The 27,030-nt window shown below is 38.5% G+C and overlaps 1 protein-coding gene across 8 annotated transcripts in view; it reads right to left on the bottom strand.

Moving 5' to 3' along the window:
* BAZ2B (bromodomain adjacent to zinc finger domain 2B) overlaps positions 1–27,030 on the bottom strand; it is a 211,816-nt gene that overhangs the window by 161,687 nt on the left and 23,099 nt on the right. For all 8 annotated transcript variants that reach the window (XM_029072364.1, XM_029072361.1, XM_029072358.1 and 5 more), the window contains exon 2: positions 3,528–3,570. The gene's annotated coding sequence lies outside the window, so the exon portion shown is untranslated. The remainder of the gene's footprint in view (positions 1–3,527; positions 3,571–27,030) is intronic.

Consider the following 27,030-nt stretch of genomic DNA (forward strand, 5'->3'; position numbering starts at 1 on the left):
GAATGGAATACCACCGAGGCAATATTTTTGAAGATGATGAATGTGAATTTTTGATTTTTGATTTGATTTTTCATTCCTGCTCAACAATATACCATACCGCTTAGAGTTTTGCACAGGCATTCATTTTCCATCTATGAGTCCTACATGACCTGAATCTCTGGGGCCAAGATGAGGTGGCACAAAACCAAACCCAGTCAGATTTGGGCAAATTCGGACAGATTTTGTCCTCCTCTAGATGTCTGGGTCCCCAAAATTCCAGATACGTGAAGAGGAGGAGGAGGAGGAAAAGAGAGTGGAGGTGAGGGATGGAAGTAAAGACCCTTTTTAACATGATCCTTTGTTTGACCAGTCTTTTTCTTTTTGCTGCTGTTGCACATCTTTCAATGGTGGTCATGTTGTGGAAAATTTTTCAAACCTTTGGAAGTTCAAGTGGCCTGGCCCATGAACTTTTCAAGTAGATACAGGATAATACTCTCCTTTGTTAATAATGAATAATGGAAAAATAAATAATTCCGTTTAGAAATGTCTCCTAAGAGGCAATAGAGTATACACCATGACTAAGTAGATGTGCTTAATTTCATTCATTCAATCGTATTTACTGAGCGCTTACTGTGTGCAGAACACTGCACTCATGCAACTAATATTACCACCTACATGAAACAGGCCCAGACAGAAAGAAAAGTCGTGTGGCCTTGTGGAGAGAGCACTGGCTTGGGAGTCAGGCAACCTGGGGTCCAATCCCAGTTCCTTCAACTGCTTTCTGTTTGACCTCAGGCAAGTCAATAACAACAATAATAATAATAATAATAATGTTGGTATTTGTTAAGCGTTTACTATGTGCAAAGCACTGTTATAAGCGCTGGGGGGATACAAGGTGATCAGGTTGTCCCTCATGGGGCTCACAGTCTTCATCCCCATTTTACAGATGAGGTAACTGAGGCCCAGAGAAGTGACTTGCCCAAAGTCACACAGCTGACAAGTGGTAGAGCTGGGATTAGAACCCATGTTCTCTGACTCCCAAGCCCATGCTCTTTCCACTGAGCCACAATGCTTCTCTATGCCTCAATTCCCTCATCTGCAAAACAGGGATTATATCCTATTCCTTCCTACTTAGATTGTGAGCCCCGTGTGGGATGGAGATGGTGTCCAACTTGAGTATATTGTATCTATCTATCCCAACACTTAGTACACTGTCTGGCACGTAGGTAAATGCTTCATAACAAAGACCATTGAAAAGAAAAGTGCAAGGCCTATCTAGCCACTGATCAAATCTCAAAAATCGGGAATTTGCAGTGGCAGCTTTTGTTGTCACCACTGACATATTCTGGGTTGTTTAGCTATTTTGCACCTATATAAAGTGAGGGTTTACAAATCGCTAGATTCTAAGATTCTTGAGGAGAAGGATCATGTCTACTTTATTATACTCTCCCTAATTAGAGTGCTCTGCTCGCAGGAACCGGTCAATAAATACCACTGACTGACTGATTTCTTGGGAATCTGTCACAACCATATTCACTGCCAATGGTAGGCTTCTTTCCTAACTTCTGACTCAGCTACTAACTGCCTTTAGAACCAGTTCTCCAAAGAATACCTTGGCCAAAAGGAGAATCCAGCCCATTGGAAACTCCAAATCTTTCCTCAAGAAGTTCACCAAAAAAAAAATCTTATGCTTTCTTTATCTAAAAAGTAATTTAACAGACCCATGAACCCATAGACAAGCCAATGCTTCATTTTATGCTTTTAATAAAGAGTTTATTATTTTAGTATCTTGAGTCAGATCAGAAATGGATCAATTCCTTCTACTACGGATTTCTGTCTGTGTTATTACAACAGCCGTCAGCTTGGCACCCTGTTAAATGGATTCTTTCCATCTCTCTTATTCTAATCAAATTACTGGTCCCCTGTTAAGCAATACATTCATAATAAAATGGCACTTCTAACTTGTAAATCATTTGTTCCCTAGATCGATTCTCCTGAACTTGTTGCTATATGTAGAAGCGGGCCTTTTTACCATTCCTGATTATCTAAGTCATGGGTAAAGCTTTAACCCTCTCAGAATTGGATCACGTTGTCAGTTCAGGAAAAAACATTGCTGGTGATTTTAAATCTAACCTTAAAAGTAATTTGTTTTACTCAGCATTTTTAAAGTGATTGTTTGAGCAGGTTTTTGTGCTACCAGTGCTAATTTTAACTTTCCTGATTGTGAAGCACCCCTGGGATGCTAGAGTGAAGGTCGCTACTAAAATCCAAGATTGTACTGAATCAGGACATATTATCCACAAATAACCCTGACTTAAAATATGTCTTTATACAGTAAATAGGCAGAGTGTGGTATTTTCCACATCCACTGCAGGTAGTGACTGAAATGAGTGAAGAGTGCGTTTTTTACTTTAAATTATGGAGTTATAATTTCATAAAGATAATTTCATAGTTCAAATACTTTGCAAGAGTGAATCCTAAAACTATCAATTTATAGCAGTCTTTACTTGTTAATAATATACCAAAATGTGCCATGGCCAGTTAAAAGACTAAAACATTACATTCCTCAAGGTTACAGGGGTGGTTTGACTTGAAAATATGTATTAAATCCTTCTTCTACTGCTTTCTTAACTAGTTCCAAAAGACCCTTGGTTTGCTCTAACCTTTAAGTAAGAAGTAAACATAAGGCAACACAATCCAAAGAGGTGCACATAGCCAATGACCTACCAGGATTTCCCTATGGACCAGTCCAGCTCAGATAACACAAAGTGTAGTCCATATTACATGAATTTTCATTTGCAAATAAATTCTGACAATGAAAGAATAATATGTATGTAGCTCAAAAATATGTGAATTAGCCATGAATTAATACTCATGAATACTTAAGAAAAAAAAAATTTGAAAGCATCTTTACTTAAATACTAGTAATTGAATATGGTGACAGGTCATGAATAATCAAATAATGAAATTTATTAAGCACATCCACACACTAAAATTGGGCTAGGCAGTGGGTAGAGTCAAGGTAACCAGGTGGGACACAGTCCCTGACCCACATGGGGCTCATAATCCAAGAGGAAAGGAGGACAGTTATCCTATCCCCATTTTACAGATGTGGAATTTGAGGCACAGAAAAGCAAACTGACTTGCTGAAGGTAATACAGCAGGTAAGTGTCAGAGCTGGGACTAGAACCTAGGTCTCCCAAAACCTACTCTCGGAATCTTTACACTAAGCCAGATCGTATGCTTTTATTTTTTTCTTACAAATCCAGTGAAATTTAAGAAAAACAATTTCTAAAACAGGAATGTCAAGTAAGTTTATAAAGATAATTATTCAATTCAATTGTTTAAAATTCCTACCAATGCAAACCCTTAAAAGAAATATTTTAAAAGTATCAAATAATGAAATTCAGGGTATATGTGTTTAGGTGACTGTACAAAGTTTGAACCTAGGCCTGACCTTTATAAAATTATGAACAATGGTGTTGTTTTTTTCATTTTATCAAAGAGAAAAACACACAATGTTAAAATATTAGCTATTATATACTTACTGTAATGAAAGCAGTCAGTCTTGTAACATCACTGTATTGCAAGCTGCAATAGGAAATATGAATATGAAATAGTCAATAATCAGCAATATTACAAACATCCACCTAGTCATTCTTATAAGAGAAAAAATTCTTTCTACAGGGTAAGGCAGAGAATCCATCTCACTAAAATGATATCAAATATCCGGTCCAATTTCAATTTAGTCTGTCTTCAGTGAGCTAGTGTATAATAAAGTAAATTAAAGGGCAGAAAAGTTATAAAGGAAGAAATTTTAAATTATATTTCTCCCAAGAAATTGTTAAAATTTGTTCAGCTGGGCCTCACTGTCAAATAATATTAAATTCAAAGAGTTGATGCTAGTTTACATAAATGGAAACAAATTACTCTAAAAGAAAGCCGATCTCTAGACTACAGATCCCAAAATGCACTGCTGTAACAAACCGCCATTTGAAGATAGTTGAAAGCAGCACCTAATACCAAAATTAGGTCACTTTAGTATAAGTCATGTAAGGCAATTATCCAGATATTTATCTGATTATGATGGACTCATTTAGCCACTGTGAGCTAAAATGGGATAAGCCTTCATTAACTTTCTTACTACTACAATACGTAAGTTTCATATTAAAATCCAGAGTGAATAATTTTAAAAACTGACAGCATGGGAAGGTTATAAGTTGAACTCGGAGGCACGCAGACACAAAAAGCAGGAATTAAAGTTATGTGTTAGAGAGAGAGAGATAGAATTTTTTTCTGTTTCAAATTATTCTTAGTAACATGGAAAAGATTTTAGGATGTTTCTCCACTCCTCAAGAATCTACAGTGGTTGACCATTCACCTCTGCATCACATAGAAACGTCTTACCATCAGCTTTAAAACATTCAATCATCTTGCCCCCTGCTCCTACCTTATCTCACTGCTTTCCTAACACAACCCAGCCTGCACACTTCATTCCTCTAATGCCAACTTACTCACTGTACCTCGATCTCGTTTATCTCGCTGCCGACCTCTCGCCCACGTCCCGTCTCTGGCCTCAAACACCCTCCTTCTTCATATCCAAAAGACGATTACTCCCTGACCTTCAAAGCCTTCTTGAAGGCACATCTTCTTCAAAAGGCTTTCCCTGAGCCCTCACTTCCTCCTCTTCCACTCCCTTCTGCGCTGCCCTGGTACTTGGATTTGCACCCTTGATTCACTCCTCCCTCGGCACCACAGCACTGATGTATATAGCCATAATGTATTTATTTACATTAATGTCTGTTTCCCCTTCTAGTCTGTAAGCTCATTGTGGGCAGGCACATGTCTACCAACCATTATACTGTACTCCCCCAAGAACTTAGTACAGCACTCTGCACGCAGTAAGCGCTCAATAAATATGATTGACTGACTGATGAATTAGGATGGTCACTGACAGCCTTCTCAAAGGAGACATATAAGACAAGGAGAAATACATATATAACACTACTTGTATTGCCCAGGGCCTACAGTGTGACATGATGCTGTCATAGTGGCTATTTTGTAGAAGTGTGCCAATTCTGCAGGATCCTAAAGCAATTCTTCTGAGGACCCCTGAGCCCACCAGGTGCTCTTGAGCTTTTCTGTTCCCCACCAGGATCCCCATTAAGCCTGAGCCAAGAAATTATGCAACAGAAGCAATAATGGAGGCTCGGTTGTGAAAATGAAACGTGAAACGCAACAAATATAAAAACATATCCGGTACCATAATATTACTTAAAAGGGACCGCCCAAAAAATACCATGCTGACCAATGGAAAACTGGATGACTTGCTTCCCTAGCCCTAAGTGGTACAAAGTGGTTAATATTGAGCACACTGGTCTAAGAATAGGGGCTTCATTGTCTAAACAAAAGCCCGGATTTCATAAATCTGCTTTTGCCTTACTGTAGAGTTTTATATAAACTTTTTAAAAGTTTAATACAAATACACAATATTGTCATATAGAGCAAATAGGTGTAAAGATTTCTGCAAACAAAATATTTCACCTGCATAAAGATAGAACTGCTTAGCATCTATTTATGCTGTACTAAAACTGAACATTAATAGGGGCAGCGGGTGTGAAGGAAAACATATCACCTATCGCTCCACTTTCTTTTGAAGTGACTTTTAAAGTTAAAATATTTTTCTTTTGATTCATTCTATAACCTTGGACTACACACACCAAAAAAAGATGTAATATCACAATGTCCTATTAAGGCTTTTACAGAAATCCAAAACACAGAGGGGAAACTGAGGCTGGGGGCAGAGGTAGGGGGAGTGGAGGGGAGAGAGATAACCCCCTCTTCGGCCCATAAGTTTTGCATCCCCCTCTTCGGCCCATAAGTTTTGCATTCCCCTGCCGGTTCCTGTGAACAGGGACTCCCGTTTCCAAGCCACATGACTCTACAGCAGGAGGTGAGATAGGAGACTGGTTATTTCAAAGAAGTCCAAATGGCATATTGGTACCTGACAAAAGATAGGCCAGCTTGAAAACCAGAAAGTCAAGTCCAAAACTAGTCACCCTAGTCACTAAACTTCTTCTTATCAGCTTTCTCTTTTGCATGTGAGAGCAATTGAGTTGACCTATATGTCTGTCCGGCTGTTACACCAGAGCACTACTGACATAGCAGAAGAGTTAAGGAGGACTAGAGCATTGATGCTGGGAGTTGGGAGTAAATTAGTCTCTTATGTTGGTTCAAGAATGATCCTGGGCACACCAACTGGGCTGATGAGGCAACTACTCCTCTGAAGTACTTATGGCATGATTCAATGAAATTGTCGGTTATCCAGAACAACATCATTTAAAAAGAGCTATAATGCCTACATACACAAACTAGAAAAACATTTTTAATGTAAGACAAAAATGGTACGATGGGTTATGCATTTTAAAGGCGGAAGCATTTATTTGCTGCTTTTTTTCCAGCAGCTAAGTCCCATTTTCATTTTTAATATTTAGAACCATTCAACAAAACCTGTATAATTTCAAAGTATCACAAATTAAAGTTTTACCAATTCTCCAAATGACGTCTTTTGAATAAACATAAAAGGTCACTCAAAGGTGATCCTTCCTTAAACACTGAGTGCACTGAATACCAGAGCCAGACATTTCTTTTTACTATAAATAAAAAGATGATGCTGATGCTCTCAAATATTTGAAATTTCATAAAAATCTGTATATTAAATATATTTAAATTGGATTAATGTTATTGTATATATACAAAATGCATGAGAGCTTTGGAATAACAGTAAATTTTGATTTAATAAATAGATATTCATGATAAGCAGCTGAGATAAGTTACATGAAAAAGCAAAACATAAGGAAGCCCCAAATACAATTTGGGCCATAATTATATGCAGTATTATGGTCTAAACTGCATTTCCTTAATAAGGCCAATTTGATTTCTGTTGGGAATTTAACAAAATACATAACAACATATGGCCCATTCGGTTGAAGCCTTCAAGGTTTCAAAACTGAAATCAAAACAATTTTTTCTTATATGTTATTCCAAAAAAAGTCTCGTAATCACCTTTACTGCTAAAACTAGCTCCAAACTTGATCCTAACAAAAAATTCCAAATAAATGTTTCACTACATAATAAATCTGCCTACAATTTAAAAGGTCATGCTGGAGCAAGCTCAGCAGCAAGGAATAAAATATTTTCATGACGTTAATTAAAAGACTGAACTGATTTTGTTCCAAATGTCCAAAGTTTTGGCCTGACCACTTCCTTGGAAGGAAAATTTTATATCAAGGGAAAAGCTAAATGGTCAACGAGGATAAAATCAGGTAGGCAGATGATATTACACAATACAAAACAAATATTTCAAACCTGGGAACGTTTGTTTCTCCTTAAGGTTGTGAAAATGGCCATTAGTAGCAGACTACAATTCATTTTGATTACTAGGATTAATAATGAAATTCACATGCAGTACTTAAGAGCATTTTTTCTTCTGCACATTTTGAGGCGGTGTCAGGCCTTGATTAAAAGGATGACTGTTTTTATTTTTAGGACTCGCTTATATGATGGTATCATAATAAGGGAGTCTAGTTTACTACTTATGACAGGGCACTGAGTCAGTATTCCTTGGTCTACATTCCTGGTTTTGTTAGTGCATTCACTGAGTGACCTTGGGCCACCTCCTACTGCTCTTAAGTTTGTTCTTCTATATAATGGGTACGATAATTATCTACTTCACAGGAGTATTGCAAAGTTCAGGTAATTACTGTTTGTAAAGTGCTTTGAGATCCCCAGATGAAAGCAAAAAACACTATTATAAAGCATGTATTCTTTAATAATTAAGGAATAGATGTAAAAGTATGTGATTTAACAACGTTACAAACTTTACCAAATATCAGAAAAATTAAGATAATTCAAAACAATCTTGAATCTACCATTTTGATAATCAGCTGTATAAATTTATTACTGCATCATATGGTTGCATTATATGGTGAAAGCTGTATTGACGGCACCCAGAAAAAAAAAAGCATAAAAATTCAGGGTCCAAGATGAAGAAAAATTCAGACACAGGTGGGGATTAACTTCTAAATAGGTCTTCCTTCTTTACAGTGAAAATTCTCACTGATCATCTTCTAAATAGGTCTTCCTTCTTTCAGTGAAAATTCTCATTGATCATTTTGTTTTTGCCATGACAATAGGACACTTCAGAGATATCAAATATGTCCAGACTTATAGGCAGACCTTGATTTATGACTATTTTGGGTTTACAAGACCAGATCTGACTTTGCAACATGAGTCCCCTCTAGGGTACTAATTCCATTTACCTCGAGCAGTACAAGACTGCTTCGTTAAAAGCAAGATGGATCCCATTTCCAATCTGCTCCTCCTTCCCTGCAGTCCCCCTCTGGCCCTCTTTTCTTCCCCCCGCCCCATCCCCTCCACTTCCCTCCCTACCTCTCTCTCTTTCTCTCTTTTTTCCATTTTTAACACAGTTGGACACAACTGAACAAACCTCTTACCTAGCTGCAACCAGGTCCAGATTAACACACTTGTAGGGACCAAGTTGGATTGGGGGCCTCCTGGACCCTGGACTCTTCTTCTGCTCTGGTTGTCCTGCCCCCTTGGCTTGGTGGTCCCAAAGAAAGGGGAGAAGCTTGTAGTCAGGGAAGGGACCTACCTGTGTACAACTGAATTTTTTTTTTCATTGCAAGACAGATAAGGGGGAATGAAGAGATGGGATAGGAAAGCTCACCGAGGGAGACATGGGTAAGAATAAGTTTAAAAAGGACACAATTTCTTCTTTTTTAAAGAAAGGCTTAAATTTGGACTTTGTTTTTCAGATTATTTGTAGGCCGAGGTGATGCACATTGCACAGTACTGTACTATATTTCTTTAGGTACTGTAATTTAATTTACAAACATTTAAATAGCCTATAGAGAACACAAGTCTGGCTAATTTGGGGGTAAAAGCAGGGCAACCAGCCTTAAATCAGGAAACAACCCTATGTTTATACTGTGGCGCCTAAGAGAAAATTGGTTCCAATTTACAAAACTGAACCTTAATTCCATGGATTGCCTATGTAAGTAGCCTTCAAATCCACCTACATCTACCTCTAAAAGTTTAAGAGTATAGTATTCTGAATCATAGTCCTATCTACTCTTTTATGTAGTTGCAAGACCTGAACTTCCAATAAATTTTTATAGTATTTCATTGATGGTATCTGTTGGCCTTACTTAACAGCAAGTGATGGAGCTGGCTAAGAATGAAATTCTGTGACATATTCCATCTGCTTGCATTGAAATTATTTTTGTTGCAACCCAACCCCACTAGAGAGGCACAAATGGAGAACAGATGACAACAGTATACCTAAACAGTTGCTGTATGTAGAATTGCAAAGGGATAACCTTAAGTGAGGGTGAGAGGAATCATTTGCAATTGAAACAGACTGGTCTTTCTGAAACAATAAGGAAAATGGTCATTTTTCCTTGAGAAGACTTTGGTCAAATTACGAGTAAGAGAGGCAGAGCCGAATACAGTGATAAGAGCTTCCTGTAGTGAATGTAACTACAGACCAAGGACAACATTATGTAAGCAGAGCGTGAAGGCATTCAATCTTGGATTAATCTCAGTTGCACTCACTACATGGACGGAGACCCTTCTCAAGTGCATCACCTCTGAATATAAAGGTCATTTGTGGGGGCAGAGAAAAACACTTGCTGCTCTTTACTCCCGAATATGCAACAGCCAGATGCACAAGGGAGAAAAGTCGTAGTGTAAAAAGTGGAGGTTTGCCATCTGGCCCGAAATGACACTGCTATAAAAGAATGAAATAATAACACTAATCTGTGTGATTCGTCAGATAGAGAAAAAGTCAGTGAAACAAAAATCAGCAGGCCATATCAACGTATTTACCCAGTCTTATCGAAAGAGCAATACTAGACTTCAGCTTTAAAAACAATATCAGTAAGAGCAAGGATAGAACAAAGGAGGAACAGTTGAAACATAAAAGAGTAAACTGTCAAGGATATTTGACCTAACTTGGTTAAGACCCAGATTGGACACATACAAGACTTCATTATGTGTTGGGGGATTTATATTGATTGGAAAAAGTTCAGTTGACTTATAGTCACACAGTACCTGCTGAAAAATGTAATGTACATTTTAAAGTTCTGTGATCACACATTCTCAGTGTATACTGTCAAGTGTACACTTGTAAAGCAGGGCTCCACACAATTTAGTTCATATCTCGGGGGGTGGCACACTAGGAAATACTGACCATTACAAACTTGGAGTCCTCAAAGTTTGTCATCTCTACTGGAACTGCCCCTATTTACTGCCACTGGCTTAGGACACTGACTACTCTGAATCATAGACCCGTGACTTACTTGAGCAAACAGAGAAGAAACGAAATGAATCCCGAGGAGCTACTCCACAGATGGGGCATGTACAGGCAGGACCCCTCCCCTTGGGGAGCTTACAGTTTACATACAGACTGTAACACTGCCAAGAACGAATTTAGGATGGATACATACGTTGGAGACTTTGTCTTTGAAATTCAGTGACTAGCTAAAGGTGGGAGGTTGTGACTGCAGAAACCAAGAGAAACATGCCAAGTTAGAGGGTGGGAAAAGCTACAAGTTGATAATTCAGAGAGAAATCAATAGGAAAAATAAAGAGAAGTGACCTAATAATGCACATAATGCAGCTAGTGTGACTCTTAGCATTTATCATCATCATCAGTCAACATTTATGGACTTCCCAGGGATGCATGACACTTGATATTTTACTTTTCATAGTTTCCAAAAAGAATACAAACATTTGGTGGACTTTTTTCAGCAGGAACAGTCTGATTGTATTAATGAATTAGAGGGCGGGAGGAAGAAATAATTTTTCATATTTTACAGAGATATGCAAAATAAGGTAAAACAGTTTTTCAATATTTTAATGCACTCATTTTTTTTTAACTTTCTCAGATTACTGTTTTAAAAACAAAATAAAGAAAAGCATCCTCTTTTGCATACTGGGATAGAATTGTTTCCTATGGAACATTCTCATTTTATTTTACTATTCCCACTTTATTATACCAATTCAATAACAGTATTGGCCAGTAGAAGGGGGACTTCTGAAAAAAAATATGGTTGGTGGTACCTAAGTGGAGGACAGTTTACTAATGTAACATCAATAGTTAATGCCTACCACTTTCTAAAAATTAGATGTCAACACATTATGTAATTCTGACTTTTCCTCAGCCGGCCATGCTCTTGCCCCCCTCAATATGTCATGTCTTATGTTTTTTTCTACCACTGCGCTTACACAAAATAATTCATTTTTACTGGTCTAAGAATATCATATTCATACTACCACCCTGTTGATTCAGCATAGAACAGATAGTAATTCTTCATCGGCCAAGAGAAAATTACCTTCTGAAGAAACCGATTTGAGGTTTCCACTTTAGTCAATTCAGCAGATAAACAGCTCCTCCCCAAGCTTCTTGCCCCAGCTCTCTCCATTCCTTTATATTTCCTAGATTTCCTCCCACATCTTTGTTTTTCCTAGTTCTCCTAATCACTCTTTATCCTAAATACATTTCTGTAGCATATATTTTTTTTTGCCATTCCAACTTTGTGTTCCCCTCAGTTGCCACATCCACCTCTGACCCCGAATCTGCACCCAGTCACCCCTTACTCCAGTCACGAAGTCTAAGGGTCAAGGCAGTTGAATTTGGAATGAGGGCCCAAAAATGCTGAAAACCAGAAAACGCGGTTAAAATCCAGGGAGAGGCCAGAGCTAACTTTGCGTAGCTTCACACAAAATAGGTCAAGAACATAACTTTTCATTGTACTGGAGGAGAGAAAGCTCCTTATGGGCAGGGAATGTGTCCATTTCATGTTGTATTCTCCCAATTGCTTAGTACAGTGCTCTGCACACAATAAGTGCTCAATAAATAGGACTGAATGAATGACTGTTCCTCTGAGCCATTTTTATCAACATAATGCAATCAACCCTTAAATCTAAATAAACATTCAATAATAATAATAATTATGGTTTTAAGCAGGTACTATGTGCCAAATCCATAGGTTTTAAACTAAAAGGGCCCTAAACAAAATGATATTAATGGCATTTTTTCTTAGAACAACACTTAAGTGATTAGAAAATGGCACTATTTATGAAGATCAAATCAATCAACTGCATTTACTGAGGACTTACTTTGCGCAGAGCACTCTACTAAGCACTTGGGAGAGTACATTGACAGATCGAACTATTGAGGAATTTGAGTATCACTTTCATTCTGTTCACAAAATCTTCCTATGCAGACTAGACATTGGCCACATCTGCACAATACAAACTTCATGGCAATTTTAAAAAACTAGGGAATTCGTGTACATATTAACAACCCCATGGTAACTCACCTATTAACCAGATAACGTTAGAAAAATTGGATGCTAGCTTTTTGTTGCAACTCAAAGCCATGAAGTTGAAAGAGGCCAGAGAAGGTACTTTCTCCATGAGATTTCTCTCTTTTACTTGCCTCCTCATAGACTTAGAAATTGTCCCCCCCCCCGCCCTCTTTTATGGTATTTGTTAAGCACTTACTATGCTCCAGGCTCTGCTCTAAGTGCTGGGATAGACTCAAGACAATCAGGTTGGACACAACCCCTGTACCACATGGGGCTCAATCCCCATTTTAACAGATGAGGTGACTGAGGCACAGGGAAGTGAAGTGACTTGTCCTAGACCACACAGCAGACAAGTGGTAGAGCCAAAATTAGAACCCAAGTCCTTCTGACTTCCATGCCTGTGCTCTATTCACTGGGCCACGCTTCTCCTCACGCTGCTCTTGTCCTGCTTGGGGGTACTGCTACTAGTGCAAACGTCTATTTGGATTCTGGGACCTGACCTTAAGCAATGGTAAATATAGGCCAAAAGCCTGGAAAAAGGCAAAATGCAGCCTGTCCAACTGGTGGGTATGCTGATGTCAGGATTCTTGTACAGTATGTCACTCTCAAAATGCTCCTGCTGCCTCCCCAGTGAATCCCCATTAGTGTGACGTTATTTTAGGTTTCCTCCATGCAGAATAGAGCAAAAATAGAATAAAAGATTCCTGTTTTAGGAACAAGACCATTGTTTTATTCTCATTCCCATGACTTTTCCAACAATCATTTCATTCTCTATAAACACTAGTTTTCACTTTGGAGAAGCAATATTTTTTAAAAACAAATTTTGAGAAGAGATTTGGAGAAGGGCATTATTTAATTTTAGAAAAGAAAATATGGCTCCAAAAAATTATTTGAGAAATTGTGGACTCATTTTTCTCACCTCTTGAGAGTCAAAGTAATAAGAAACCTCAAAATCAAATTAAATTGAGGCTTGGGCCAGGCTAAGAGGTTGGCTTTATGTGTCCAACGTCAAATTCAATACAAAAGAAAAAACGTATGCTGTCTCCTGTAAGGGTATCTTTAGAATAACACTTGAAGATGCCTGATGCCTACCCACCAAATAATAGCTCAGAGTTATTACTTCTTAGATGCATATAAATGTTTTCTTAATTCAGCTCAAGAGGCTTTTAGTGAAAAAGTTACATATTCATAAATGTTTACCCAAGCAACAGAAGCCTAGGGAAATTCCTCATACTTTGTCATGAAGCTTATCAAGAGAACGTTCTGGCATTCCACGGTTGCAAAAGAATTTTTCCATGAAGGAGTAAAAAGTGCAAGCATTATGAGAGCACTGTCAGCATATCACACCCAATCAAATTATATCCCATGCCAGATTGGGACCTTTCACTATTTTGATGGATGAAAGTAATGATGTCAGCAATGACAGGGAAGGCCTACATCATGATTAGATATTTTGCTCAAGATTCAACACTTGTGAAAAATGATCTTCTGGCAATGCATATTTGTAATGCTGCAAATGCTGAGGCCCCTTTTTGCATCATTGAATTCGGTTTTCACTGACTACAACATTTTTATGGACAAACGTGATGCATTTCTGCTGAGTCAGTACGTGTAGAGATTGGCAAACACAATTCTGTAATAGCAGAAGAAATGAAATGTCAGCTTCTAGGTCTGATTCTTTCATATGTGTCACACATGTGCCACAGACTATCAAGTAGCTAAGACTCCAAAGCCCATGCAAAACATGTTTTAGATCAACTACAATTTCAGAGGCAATTTAAAATGAAAACTAGATTACTGGAATGTTATTAATACCAGTTGTAAGCAGTGCTTTTTTCCTACAAAATGGGTCTTGAAACAGTATTCTTTCAGGTCAGAGAGCCCACGAAGGGTGCCATGAAAAGAAACAAAGGATCTCAGAGCAGAGGACCTAGTTTCTTCAAAATTGTTCATTCCAAAAACTGGAGAATGAGGACTCTCAATAGATCACTGTTTAGCAATGGCAGGGCAAGAGTTGACACTTGTTATATTTTCCTAGCCTAAGTAAAGTGCTCTCCTGCTGTTAGCTGTTGACATTCTCTGAGCTCCTATTGTGTATTTTTCATTTTCCCTAATAACAACAGTACTGGAATTATGTTTGAGATTCTTCTGAAGGAAAAAGGTCCTAGTCATAAGCACTGGGCTAACCTTTTATCATACACGCTGGAATAAGCCAGATAATTCTAAATCTATATTAAGTGACAGTATAATGTACCCTACACAGTATCATCTGGATAAGTTCAATATTAGTTCCAATATTAGCCCTACCCACACTTTTTATTTTCTCAAGATTTATTAGTTCTACCACAAGTTCAGGTTTGGAACATCCCAATAAAGCGAGAGCAAGATGTTCTCTACTTCAGAACAATCTAGCTCAGGAACTCACTGAGGAGACCCAGCCCATCGAAGTTCAACCATTTCCATCTCCTGCATTAAATCATTTGATAGTAACTAATGACTTATCTCAACTACTACACACACACCTATACAAATGCACTGTGAAAAATATTTGGGGTCAATCTCTGAATAGAAAAATATCAGTGAAGTTGGAAGTGATAAGTAATAGGTCTAACCTGTTTGAAGTTAAAAATGAATACCGCCAAGGGAAAAAGATATGTTTAGGAAGACCCCAAGTTTTAGTCGATAATGAAGTACCTTGTACTTCTAAAGTAATTTAACCACAATAATGCATGCTACTGTTACCTGAAACATATAGCACTCCCACCTTATTCATTTCTAGATTATCATATGGCAGGAAAGGGAGGTAAAGAGAAGGTAAGAGTATACACAGAACAGAACTCATTCTTGTCCCTGCTCGGTTCCGACCCCAATCTAAAAACAAAAATTGGAGTAAGGTAGCACTCTTGTCAGGCACCCAAATTCTACCTCTTTCCCCAATTCTTCCAATACCCTGATCTGGCTGATACTCTGAAATGCTCAAAGTGGTGCTGCTTTTGGCTGCTTCACTTGGAGTACTTTCTCTGTTTTGGTCCGACAGGGTGGAGGACAGAGGCAAAGAGATGGGTAAGAGTCCTTCCTGTATAGACTCGTGTGACGTTTCTGATCTGGGCGATTACAGCCGCCTTCTTTTCTCAAAGGAAGAATTTTGAATGTGTGGATTGTGGGCTATATGATCATTGGCCCCAAACAACTGGTCACTTTGCTTGCCTCCAAACAACCACTTTCAAAAGATATTGGCCTAGGGATGGCTATTGCCAACAGCACTCTGTCCCTTTTTTATGGTAAAGTGTAAAGGAATGATCAATCTTTGGAGGTTTCCCTACTCTTTACAATTTGAGTCTATGAAACAAAAAAGCAAAGGGATACAAGATTAATGGAGCAAATCACCATTTTATATGTTAAAATAGCTCAGTGGCAAAGAGAGAGTCAGTGTAATAAAACTCTTTGGTTTAGCATATAATTGTGCAAAGTCCCCCCTGAGTTACTCTTCAGGAAATCTTCCTTGGCTTGGAGCATAACAGCTCCGACGCAGAACCAATAAATGGAAGGTCTACCTTACATATGTTCAGGCACATAAATTATGCAATGATCAGTGTGTTCTACTCAAATTATAAGTATTGCTCCACATAAGGGACAGTATGTGAGACTTCAAGAATGATCTGGTAGATGACTATATTCTGAACTACTTTATTAAGGAGACTTATGCTATCATTAATCATGTTGAAAGGACTTTATTTTTTCTTAAGAACAGCCACGGCAAATCATTTCATATGAATACTTCACAATTATAAGACCCATAATCTTATTACTTAAAGCGTGAATTTCATTTCAATTTATTTTACCTCTTTTTTTCTGCAACTGAATATTCTCCTTAACCCCAATAAAGAAGTTACACATTTACACAATATTCCCTGTTCCTGGTGGACACCATGGTTGCAGATCAACGGCACCATTACTTAAGTAGAGTGCCTTGTAATTAGTCCCTGCTAGTCTGGGAACAAGACTCTCAGTTCAGAATCTGGACTTTTGTATCCTCCGAGAAGGCACAGAATACTAATTATAGAATAACTGGGCTTCACCATAACTGGAACTCTGTATTCCAGTACTAGCACGGCCCAGTGAAATTCAATAAAAGCCAGGAAGGCAGAAGGAGAGTCCAGAAAAGGTTGTTCAAGAGAGAATGACAAGGCCAGTAAGTCAATTTAATATCACTGAATGATTGAAATGGAGTAGGGATTTTGGTCAGTGATATGTCCAAGGATGAGGATTGTTTCCTTGGGCTGAGAATAGAGCAGAGCTTTATCTGAAAGACAAAGTAAAGGGTTCCCTTCTCGTGAGTTGAGAAAAATGCCCAAGAATTCAAAGGTTCAAAAGGCCCACTTTCACAGTTACCCACATCTAGATTGGAGGTAGGCATACTAATTGGCATTCAGCGTTCTAAAATGGACTTTTCCCCAGATAGTTCACTACCTTTGGCCTTTCCTCAACCTACTTGTGAGTACTGCTGAGCCCCAGAATTGCTTGATTTACATTTTATCTCCTCTCTATCCCTCCCTGTACTCTGAAGGCATAAAAACAGGTAAGGAAAGAGCCACAAAGTAGGAGGCATAAGGGAATAAGAAAAGACAGAGTTACATAAAACACAAACAAGATAATCATCCTTAAAAGACAGTTGCTCTACCAAGCAAATACCATGCTTGGGTTTGTTAATAGAGTAGCCTCAATAGGATGCACACTTTAGGAATGAAGTTAAATACTACTTGTAAGTAGATGATGCCCTGGCATAGAGACTGTGTTATAGTCTGAGATAATGTGGACTTTTCCACTCTTGAAACTTGAACTCTATAACCTGACTCATTAAAACTCTTCCCCTGAGGTTTAATTGTATATTTTCTTTCATTATCTTTCCACTTCCTTATAGCAGTACTAGTAATAACAGTTGTACTATTTACTGAGCTAGTAGGATTTATTGTGTTCTTGGTACAATTCACAGTACTAACCCCGGCTCTGCCACTTGTCAGCTGTGTGACTTTGGGCAAGTCACTTAACTTCTCTGTGCCTCAGCTACCCCATCTGGAAAATGGGGATTAAGGATGTGAGCCCCACGTGGGACAACCTGATTACCTTATATCTCCCCCAGCGCTTACAACAGTGGTTGGCATATAGTAAGCGTTTAAATGCCATTATTATTATTAAGTGCTTCAGAAGCACAAAACAAAGAGTGGCTCATCGTCATCATAATAATAATAATGATGGCATTTGTTAAGTACTTACTATATGCAAAGCACAGTTCTAAGCACTGGGGAGGATACAAGGTGACCAGGTTGTCCCACGTGGGGCTCATCCTCATTTTACAGATGGGGTAACTGAGGCACAGAGAAGTGAAGTGACTTGCCCAAAGTCACACAGCTGACAAGTGGCTGAGCCGGGATTTGAACCCATGACCTCTGACTCCCAAGCCCGGGCTCTTTCCACCGAGCCACGCTGCTTCTCTCATCAATGGTATTTAGTGCCCGCTTACTATGTGCAGAGTACTAAGCACTTGGGAGAGGATTACACAACAGAATTAGCACACATGTTCCCTGCCCATGATGAGCTTACAGACATTAATATAAATAATTTATAATGTATAATTTAAAGATATGGATATAAATGCCGAGGGGTTGAAGGTGGGTGAATATCAATGCCCAAGGGTCACAGACCCAGGTGCGTAGACAATAGGGAAGGGAGAAGGAGCCGGATGGCCAATCGGGGAAGGCCTCTTGAAGTAGATGCCATCTTAATAATGCTCTGAAGGTGGGGAGAGTGGTGATCTGGTACATCCCCTTGATTCTATTTATTGCTACTGTTTTTGTCTGTCTCCCCCTATTAGACTGTAAGCCCGTCAATGGGTAGGGACTGTCTCTATCTGTTGCTGATTTGTCTATTCCAAGTGCTTAGTACAGTGCTCTGCACATAGTAAGTGTTCAATAAATACTTTTGAATGAATCTGGTATATATGACAGGGGAAGGAGTTCCAGGCTGGGTGGAGGATGGGAGGACTCAATTCCCTGCTCACAAACAGATTTTACTCTCCACTGAGGAAGATGAGACACCCTTATGGGAAAAAAAAGGAGCTAAAGAACTCAACTTTCTGAGATTTTTGAAGATTGAGACAGGTGACGATAAAACCGGGCATAAGCAACAGGAGCAGCATGATGGCAACGTTTCCAGGAAAGACATCGCCTAACTAGCACGTATCTGCAGAAGCGGGGGTCGTTAACCCAGGCTTCTGCAGATAATTTTACACAAACTGCTATAGGGAAGGAATAAAATTGTATTTAAAATATACACATTTTATTTACATACAATTTTATTTAAATTACACACATTTTAAGATATTAACTGCAGTAGCTGCATAAAGATCTTAGATTGAATCCCAAAGAATAAAATAGCTCTATCATTCGACCAAAGAAGAAACCAAATAAGCCAAATCAAGTTAGAGTTCCCCCAAAATACTCTGAATCCAATGTTTGGGGATCACACAATGGCTCTGGAGCAAAGCAGGCAACCATGGGCTCCTCCATGGACAGACACATAGTGTTGAACAATTACCATGACTAGAACTGTTATCATTAATTCTGTAGCCATGTTGTCCACTCATCCACTTCCAAATCTATTTGCCAAATTTCACAACTATTCCTAACCCTGATCAGATTTATGGTCTCTTTCTTCCTCATCTCCCTCCATTTTAGTCAAGCAGACGTCTGATCTCCTATTTGGACTCTCCTTTCATGTTTTTCCAGCTATCGCAAATGCTTAAGTTTTTCTCATTATTCCTCCAAAAAACACTTCTTTCCCATCCTGCATGTCTCTATTCAAGACTCTAGTTGCCCAAGAATACTTCCTATCACCATGGCCAAAACAAAACAAAAAAACATTCATGGCTTTTCTACCTAAATTAGCCACTTTCTTAAATGAACTCCCTGACTTTCTATTAATGTACTTATTAATAACATAACTTCCTCTGACCTGCTCCCAAGACCATTTCATTCCCATCTTCATCCATGATTAATATTTCTTTCTTTTATCAACAACTGCAAAATGCATTCAAGTTGTTGGCACAGAGAGCTCTCTAATTCCATCCCTTCCAAGTGTTATTCTGTGCATCTGTCCATTTAAATTTCAGCATGAGGTCCTATACTGGAAATGTCTCGCTTTGTGTTTTAACACAGATCATTATTGCAGGCTCAATTTTATACTCGATAAGTATGTACTGTCAACAAATATTAATTATTTTAACCATAATAAATGCAGGATCCATATCCTTCATCAATCCCCAGAAGCACAAAGTCAACTGTGAATTGATGTTATGAATAATAAAGCTTTAATATACACAATATTAATTCTAAAGCTTTTCTAATGAGTCAATATCTTGAAGAGCATAATGTGATATAAGTAATGGAAAATGGAACTCATAATGATTTAAATGTGTTTGGAAGTCCAAGTGATCGACTCTGTATCTTGAAAGTTGACTTTTAAAATGCTGTTTAAAGGTGGGCAATGAATACTAACTCACCTGAAATCCCACTCAAACAGCATTTTAAAAGAATTGCCAAAAGACCTTTTTAAAAAGGACCTACGAAGTCCGTGAGACGTTGTGCTTATCACTCAGATAACCTTCCAATTAATCTGGGTTTGCACATTATTACATGGTTTTATGAATAACCTTTAAGAAAAGTGTTCCTGATGATGTTTAAAGTATTTTAAAACATATGCGTCTGTGAAGGCCCAAACAAAGTACCACATGAAAAAGTCCCTTCCCAATTTAATTCCATGAGCCTGCATAATGATAGAGTCCATTGGAAACATTCATTTATTTGCTTTCTGCAATTTTCTGGAAGCCCTGCAAATTGCCCAAGACTATGTCTGGGTTTTCTGCCCCTGCCTCAGCTTTGGTTGGAGTGGTCCTGAAAATGGACCCTGCAGAGAGCCTGGAGAGGTTGCCCTGCTTCCACTGCCTTCCTTTGGGGCCAGAACCCACATAATACAAATTCAAGCCTATGACCCTCCTCCCTAAAACTCAGAGAAAGCCACTGGAGATAGAAAAGAAGGAGGTTATAACTACTTTAAAACACTTTAAAAATTGTTTGAAAAGGTTTTGTTTAACTCAATGGGATTGAACAGAACCTCCAAGGGCTGAGCTCTGTAGAAGAAATCTTACTTGAAAAGTCATTCCAATCCAAAAAAGATCATGAGTTTTTTAAAAATACCACCAGAATAAAGTAATAATAATAATAATCATTGTGGTATTTGTTAAGCACTTCTTCTGTGCCAGGCACTGTAGTAAGCACTGGGGTGGCCACAAGCAAATTGGGTTGGACACAGTCCCTGTCCCAAGTGGGACTCACAGTCTCAATCCCCATTTTACAGCTGAGCCCCACAGAAGTTAAGTGACTTTACTGATGTTACTACTGTAAATACTTTTCACTTTATCTCTCTTGCCTGTTAAACTGTAAGCTCCTGGAAGACAGAAAACATGGATCTACTTTTGGTGCTCTCTCTCGGGTGCTTAGTTTAGTTCTTTGCATTCAGTAGATGCTCATAAATACCACTGATTTATTGACTTCGATATCTCTACCCAACCTCCCTCCTACTATCACTTACCTTGTTCCTTCCATATTAAGTAGCCAAAAAGCTCTTTAGATGGATTAAAAGGCAACAAGAAAAGGGTAACTATATCCCTACATCCATGGTCCCTTTGATCTTTGATCCCTGTTTTAAAAGAAAATCACAGGCCCCTCTGCACTTGTCTGCTTGAGTATAAAACCATGTCAACACCTCACAAGCTGACTGTAATGGGAGATTTCAACACATGTGTAAATAGCAATGTTAAAGCATGGAAAATAAATCATTGGATCATTTGGGATTAGAAATCTAAATAAAAATGGTCAACTCCTGTGGAATTAATGTGTCAAACATCAGCTTGTAAATCACTTAACATAAGCTTCTGCTTACCGAATGCTAGAAGGACATTATGGATATCCCTAAAATCTAAACTGTGGCACATTACTATCACTGTTTAATCAATCAATATTAGTGATTGTTGATTGATTAAAAAGTCTGTGCAGAGTACTTTAATAAGTACCTGAGGGAACTCAAGAGCAATAATTTAAGGATGTTGTGCTGCTATGCTTGGTGAATTCTAGATGAACCATCCTCTGACAAGATCTGAAAGATGTGATTCAAATAACATATTCCAACCAGCAAACGACATAAAAGTGTGTCCCACTAGCTTCATTGTGGGATTTTTTAAATTATATTCTTTTGCTAAATATGTCTGCCCTACCCAACTTAGAGTATAATCACCTTATGAGCCAAGGACTGTTTCAGTTGACTTTCTTAATACATTTAGTACCCTAGTACTATTATTCTGGACATTGTATAAGCTTAATAAGAATCAGTAGTAGAAATAATAACCGACAGAGAGCTTTAAGAGACCATTACAGAAAATCTATTGGAGCAAAGAACCCTTCTGTCTCTACCAAAGTGAAGAGTGAATAAATCCCTTTATACATTACTCTCTATGTGCAGTCATTAAAACTATGTTAGGCAACACCATCAGAAAGTGTTTGATGAGAACAACTTTAAGATCAAAGAGTTGTCACACTGCAAGAACACATTGCCAATATCTTGCAGATCCTCCTGATCCTGAAAAAAGAGGCTTATATAAGCCTGAATTCTGACAAAGACCAGTTTAAGGAACTTAGATCTCGAGTCTTGTAATTCCAAGACTACAGAGTTCAAACACTATTTAGACCAACACCAAGCTACAAAAACTACTATGCATCTCTAAAGAGTTTATATGAATCCAAGCACACTATCACATCCTGGTAAAAGAATGAAGGCAGCCTGTCTTCATCAGATGAAGAGTATATTCTGCAGAGGTAGTAGCAATAATTTAATGATTTTACACAGCACTTTCTAACAAGGAGAACTTCTGTAGTGTTGACAACACCCTACTCCCCACCTCTCAAGCCCATAACCTTGGCATTTTCCCCAACATCCCCCCCTCTCTTTCAAACCCCAAAGTCACTGTCACCAAATCCTGTCTGTTCTTTCTCCACAAAACCTCCAGAATTTGTGCTTTTCTCCCCATCCAAACAGACCACCCACTGGTTTAGGGATTTGGTCTAGGCAAAGCCCAACTTGACTTCTGCATCGGTCTCTTCAATGCCTCTTCCTTGAGAGGTTGCCCTGCTACCATTGAAGTCAACACTTCACTCTGATGTGCAGGTCACTATTCAAAAACATTGTTCTGACCACATTTCCCCATCCCCAAAAACTTTTAATGTTGCCTATCCATCTCTTCAAACAGAACCCTGCTAACCATCTTCAAGGCGGTCCATCACCTCTCTCTCTCACCACTACTTATCCCAGTTCTTCTCCCACTAATCCCAGTTCCCACTTTTCATTCCTCTCAAGCCATCCACCTCTCACTGGGCCTCATTCTCATCTCTCATCATCAACCTGTTGCTCAAACCCTCCCTTCTGTCTAGAACTCCCTCATCATTCACCTCTAGTAGACCACTGGTTTCTCTATCTTCAAGATGCTTCAGAAATCAGATCTCCTCCACAAGACCTTACCTAATTAATTCCATGATTGTATGGCTGATCATGTCCAAGTCTGAAGGCTCCTTATATTCCCCACAGAGTAGACTAAGAATTACAATCTTATTCACTCTTTTAAACTACCATGCTATAAAACACTAAAGCAGTAGCCTGAAAAAAATCTTTCGACTCAAAATGTGACTATCACAGGTTCTTGAAATAGTACTCCACAGCTACTATAACCTGAGGACTAGACTCTGGAAGCAAACATAAAAGAAAACATAGAGTCTACTATGAATTCCTTTTCTGTATCGGTTAATGGTGTTGATTACAAATACACCTGAAGATCAATGGGCCAATCCTCAGACAGCAATGCAACAATCAAAGCTTTTCGCTGGCAATATATAAATGAATGCTATCATTACCTGACTGGTATGCATGTTGCATCATAATACACAACTGGACAAAATGTAGAAAACCAAATAAAAGAGGGCAGAGATTACTAATTAGTGAGGCATCTAGACAATATCAACCTTTAGACTACAATGAAGGTATACTGAGAAGTGGAAATCTTCAACTTTTATAGATATCAAAGAATTATTTAATCACTACCTACCACCATAGCTAACATCAAACAGCCAAAAAGAATCACAAACAGTGAGGTCCTAAACAGTCAGTCTACCAACTTGAAGGCAGTCTACTAACACAAAGCATAATTTATGACAGCAAAATATCTAAGCAATGACTATTGGTGGGGGGCAGTGTTGGTCCTTGATGATTCAGAACACTCCACTATGCAGAAGTACGCTGAATTTGTCTGAACCTAGAGCACTCGCTCCAGAACTGTTGCATTCCCTTCCTATATCCATGTAGATACACATGGGAACCACATCTGCCCACAGAATTCACAGATCAGAGCGAAGTGGAAGTATGTTGGATGCTGAAAATTAAAATACTAAATATAAGGACTTCCGAATGCAGTTATACTGACAGGAGACAGACCAGCTGAAAAAGCGGATGACGGGCCACCCTAACTGTCATATGGTAACTGAAGAGGGGTTCTGACAACATGAAGGGCAGAAGAAATATTTTACAGCAAATTAAAACCACAAAGGATAGTACGGCTGTGGATTTTAGGAGAAAAAAAGGCAGCCTGGTTTGCAGCAATCAAGAAGAATGGAATGGTTCTATTAGGGGAGGAGTTTCTTGAAGATCAAGGAAGTTAAGAGGCAGAATGGTAAACCACATCAAACAGCATATGTAAAGAGTATGTGAAAAAATACAGCGGACAACATTTGGCTTCTTATTTTTTATTATCGCTAGAATCCACCCTTCCATGTCCAACAAAACTGCCTCCATCCTGATCCAAACATTTATCATAACCTACCTTGACTACTACATCACCCACATCACTGACCCACCCCTGCTTTCTGCCTCTCCAGTCCATACTTTATTCTGCTACCTAGATCATTTTTCTAATAAAAGTTCGGTCTATATATCTCCACTGCTCAAAAACCTACAGTGGTTGCCCATCCACCTCTGCAAATGGAAACTTCTTAGCATAAGCTTTAATGCAGTTAGTCAGTCAGTGCAGAGGATACAAAGGTCTAATGAGTGAAGTCCTAGGCAGATGGAGACCACTGGTCTGACCTAGCAATGGCATCTAAGTCTTCACATCTTCAATTAACATGCTTTCAAAAATCAAGCATATTAGGAGTGATATTCTCTGTAACTTTATAAACAATTAATCCACAATGGATCACTTCTAGGTTACTACCTGCTGCCTTGGTTTTAAATGTCAATATCATTATCACCTCTATTAATCTATTTCATGAAATAACTTGGAGTGACTCCCCTTTTCTCCATCCTATATCAAGTATTAGGTATTTTATGATTAATATTATGAACAACAGGGTTGTCTTCTTTTTGCTATAAAGCAAGAATATTAATCACCAACTCCAATATCCCCAGTATCTATTGTTACTGTGAGTGAACTGTCATTTTGCATTTTAAAACTATTGAATTAATAACCTCCACTTAAAGACCTGTGAATCTAATAATAAAATTAAAATGCTTGACTGAAAGTATTTAGAATTACAATACTGAAAATACATTTTAATCTATGTAAATTAATTCTTCCTTCATTAACTTGCCAAAGATTGAGTTCAGATTCCGCCCCCCCCCCCCCAACTGTTATGGGGAATTTGGTGTCCACTACTGCAAACTGAATAATAAGACAAATCACCTGAATTTCCTGGCTTTGTTCAAAAATTAAAGTATGTACATGAACACAAATGCATTTCTTCTCATTTAGAAATGGATTTTTTGTTTAATAATAGTAGTGATGGTATTTTAAGCACTTAGTATACAGCAAGTATTGCACTAAAGACTAGGTTAAATACAAGATAAACAGAATGAAAATTGCTCCCTTTCTGAAGTTCTATGCAGGGTTTACAGTCAAGGAGGATGGGAGAGAGGAGGAAGAAAACTGAGGTTCAGAGAGAAACAGCTCACGGTCACATAGCAGAAAATAGTAGAATCAGAGTCAGGAGACCTGAATCCTAATCCTTAGTCCCATGTCCTTTACACTAAGCTTTTTTTAAAAAACTTTCTGTAATTAGGGAAATCTGAATTGCAAAGAATTACCTCATCCCCTTGAGAGGTTTATAAGTGCTATATTAGATCATCACTCAACAAACATCACAATGTTTCAAACCTGCTTTAAACATTTTAGAATTGGCTTTTTTTAAATGTTAGTTCTTAGATTTAGGCAAAGAAATAGTGGATATTTCTTCAGGTAAACATTTTTTCATTTCACAGCTGTAATTTTTTACCTTGTCACCACATTTCTCCTGAACAGCACGCCACTCTGCTAAATTCCCAGCAAAGTCCCCCCACCGCCCTCCGCACCACCAATTTCTCCAAACTTGTGTTTGATCATGGATACATGGTTTTTTGTTGTCTTTGTTTCAAAAACTCCGTTACACAAATATAAACTTCTTTCAGTGAATGGCAAGCAAAAGAATCCAGGTTATCAATACATGAACACAGTTAAGCTTCAAATTTGAAGATGCAACTGATGGTGAAATTTATCTATGAATGCTTGTGTGACTAAAAATGCCAGGTTTTGGGGGTTTTAATTCTTTGGGAGGTGGCAGCTGTTTACATGAGAGCAGCCAGCTGGACCCACATCAAACTTTGTACAAATCATTCTCAGAAGTTGCTAACCTGACATCTAAGGAAAATGGCAAGAGCACTGGCTGCAGGGGTAGTGACTCCTGAGGATTTTTTTGTTTTTCTAATGTTATTTGTTAAGCACTTACTTTCTGCCAGGCACTTTACTAAATGCTGAAGTAGATATCCCACATGGGGCTCAGTATTTATGCTCATTTTTGTAGATGACCTAAGGCACAGAGAAGTAACTTGCCCTAGGTCACACAGCAGCAGAGTGGCAGAGCCAGGATTAGAATCCAGGTCCTTCTCATTCTCTGGCCCATGCTCTATCCACTAGGCTATGTTCTTTCATTCTACCACTACACCTGTACTTGCAGTCACCCAAATAATTCTATGGGCTTTTTGGACCCAGCCGACTTTAACTCCTTTTCACAGACTGTCCATGAATTGGCCAACAGTTGACATCCCTATTAATAATACTCCAAGCCCTATCTGGAAGAGACTGTGTCCAACCTGATTAACTTGTACCTGACCCAGTGTTTAGAAGTTGGCTCACTGTGCTAGACTTTCAAGGCATCCAAGAGACTCTGAGCAAATATCCAAAGTCGTAAAACTGCTCTCCCTCCTTTCCCATCACTCATGACTCTCTCCCTTTGCTCTTCACCCTTCCCTGCCCCACAGCACTTGTATATATAAATATAATTATAATGCTATTTATTTTATTAATGATTTGTATATATCTATAATTCTATTTATTTTTAATGTTGCTACTGATGCCTGTTTACTTGTTTTGATGTCTGTCTTCCCCCCTTCTAGACTGGGAGCCTGTTGTGGGCAGGGATTGTCTCTGTTGCTGAACTATACTTCCCAGGGGCTTAGTACAGTGCTCTGC

This window comes from Ornithorhynchus anatinus, chromosome 9 (assembly GCF_004115215.2).
Source record: "Ornithorhynchus anatinus isolate Pmale09 chromosome 9, mOrnAna1.pri.v4, whole genome shotgun sequence".
In the NCBI taxonomy this organism is placed as follows: Eukaryota; Metazoa; Chordata; class Mammalia; order Monotremata; family Ornithorhynchidae; genus Ornithorhynchus; species Ornithorhynchus anatinus.